Here is a 2,500-nt window from a genome sequence, read left to right as displayed (position 1 = left end):
CTCGGTGGCTGGGCCGTGTTCCCCGCGCCGGCGGGGCGGCCCGAGCCGCGGTGGTCCTCTCGGGCGCAGCGCCGGGCTACTGAGGGAAACCCCGGGCCCCGAGAAGGATTGCCGCGGTGATGGCAGCGGACGTCGGGCGCGCCCCCGCCGGTGGACGCTCCCCCGAGGGTGGCAGCGGGGGAGGCACCCCGGCGGGGCCATGCAGGTCGTTTCCCTCACCCCAGGGCCAGGTACCTAGCGCTTCGCGCCTCGGCGGTCTCCTGCCGGTTTCCCTCGGCGTCGTCAAACGCCTGTTGGGGGCCGAAAGGGCCGCCGAGCCGGGCGGAGGTTTAAAGACTCGGGCGGCCCGGCACGGCCCCGCCGCGGCGGCGGCGGCTGGTGGCGGCGGCGGCAGCGGGTGTCGGGCGGTGGCGGCGCGGGGCGCCATCGAGGGGTGGGGAGCTACTCCCGCCGATCCCCTGCGGTGGCGTGTCCGTCGCGACCGGCCGCGCTCGCCGTCGTCGGCGTCCCGCCGCGCTTGCCCGCGCGCGGGGGCCACCCGTGCCGGGCCGGGGAAGGGGCGCCCTGCCCCCCCCCTCTCTGCGGCCCGGTCTCGGCGGAGAGGCCGCGGCGCGCGATCGGCCGCGGGGGGCCGACCCCGCTGGCCTCTGCGATGCGGGGCGACGCCGGCAGAGGGCGCGCGCTCTCTGCCTTACCTACCTCAGCTGCGGGGTTGCGGCCGCCGGGGCCCGCCGCGCTCTCTCGCTCTTTCTCCTTAGCCGCCGCCGCGGGCTCGCGGGCGGCGCCGCGTCAGGCGCGACCGCGCGCCTCTCGCCTCGACGGCCTTGTCGCCTCGAACCGCACCGCGGCGGCGCCGGCCGCCGGCCACCCCTGACTCGGAGCGCTGTCCCCGCCCGTTGGGGCGCAGCGCTCGGCCGGCTCCTCCATCGCCGGAGGTCCGGCGGGCGCGGGCGACCCCGTGCCGAGCGGCGGCGTCGCCGCTCGGCGAGTGTCCCCGCCCCCCCCGGGGGGGGGGGACGGTCGGCCGCGAGGCGCCCGCCTTCACCGGCGGCCGTCCCGGCCCGGGCCCCGCCCGTCCGCTTCCCCGTCGCCCTTCCCGGCCGCGTGTGGGCCAAAAAAAAGGGGAGGCGTGCGGGGCGGCCGCGGGGGCGCTTCCCCGTCCGGTCCCCGAGTGGAAACGAGGGGAGCGGGCGGTGCCCCCCGGCTCAGCCGCCGTACGCCTGCCCGCTGGGCGCGTGCTCGCGGAAGGGCAGCTCGGCGGTGCGAAGCGGCGGCGGTCCCGGGAGTGCGGCCGCGGGTGGCGGAGGGGTTTTGCCGAGCGGCAGACCTCGGGCGCTCCGCGATGCCGGCTCGGGTCTCGGCGGCGTCCCGCCTCCGGCGCCGGTGGCGGAGCGCGGCCCGCCGGGCGTTCGCCTTCCGGCGGGCAAGCGGTCCCGCGCCAGGGGTTGCGCCGGCGGAACGGTCCCGCCGCCGCGTGGCGTTTCGGGCGACGTTCAGGGGCCGCTGGCGGGAGAGCCGGCCCCCGCGTTTTGGCGCGGCGGCGTTCCGCGAGTCGGCGGAGCGGTGAAAAGGAGAAGCCAGGGAGTGAGCCGGGAGCGGCGGGGGCCGGCGGTCGCGCCCCCGGCCCGCGAACGCGTAGTCGTCCCGTGATCGAGAGGCCGGGCGGGCCACCGTGCCCCCCGCGGTCCGGCGCGTTGCCGCACAAGCCCCTCCGCGCGGAGGTCGGGCCGAGCCCGGGCGCCTGGGCCGCCTCCGAAGGACGGCACGCGAGGCGGCGTCTCCCCTCGCGGGGGGAGGCGGTCGGGGGCGCGGGCCCCTCCGCCTTTCTTTGGCCGACCTTCGGAGCGTTGCGCGGGGTTTCTCTTTTTTGCCCCGCGCTTTCTCCTCCTCCTCCTCCGTTTGTGTGTGCTCGTACGGTCGAAGCGGGGCGCGCGGGGGCGCGCGCGTCCCTGCAGAAACAGAAAAGGGGCCGCTTCACGCGAGCGGTCCCGAAAGCCAGACAACTCTTAGCGGTGGATCACTCGGCTCGTGCGTCGATGAAGAACGCAGCTAGCTGCGAGAATTAATGTGAATTGCAGGACACATTGATCATCGACACTTCGAACGCACTTGCGGCCCCGGGTTCCTCCCGGGGCTACGCCTGTCTGAGCGTCGCTTGACGATCAATCGCCGTCCGGGGGGGCCACCCCGGCGGCGCGGCTGGGGTTGCCTCGCAGGCCCGTTGCCCGCGGTCGACGTCGACGTCGTCGTCGTCGTCGCCGCGCAGGGCCTTCGTCCCCCTAAATGCAGACTCGGGGAGCGCTCCGTAGCTCCCCGCTCCCGGAACGAGCCGCTGGGGCGGAGCTCGTCCTTGCCGGGGCCGTGCCGCGGTGCGGTGGCGGTGGCCGGGGAGAGCGAGAGTCGGCGTCGAAGACGCCGCCGTGGGCCGTGCGAGAGAGACGAGAGAGCGAGAGGGCCGAGAGGGAGGCGAGGCGCGGGCCTCGCCCCCGGGCTCTCCCCC

At 77.1% G+C, this 2,500-nt stretch overlaps 1 non-coding gene across 1 annotated transcript; it reads left to right on the top strand.

The window, feature by feature from the left end:
* Positions 1–2,001: 2,001 nt before the first annotated feature.
* Positions 2,002–2,154, top strand: LOC148218333 (5.8S ribosomal RNA). The gene has a single exon (XR_015800470.1). It is a non-coding gene; the product is annotated as a 5.8S ribosomal RNA (ribosomal RNA).
* Positions 2,155–2,500: the final 346 nt, after the last annotated feature.

The sequence above is a fragment of the Sturnus vulgaris genome, unplaced genomic scaffold (assembly GCF_052056855.1).
Source record: "Sturnus vulgaris isolate bStuVul1 unplaced genomic scaffold, bStuVul1.hap1 Scaffold_189, whole genome shotgun sequence".
Classification (NCBI taxonomy): Eukaryota; Metazoa; Chordata; class Aves; order Passeriformes; family Sturnidae; genus Sturnus; species Sturnus vulgaris.
Note: the sequence above shows the minus strand (reverse complement) of the source record. Positions and strands in the feature narration are given on the sequence as shown.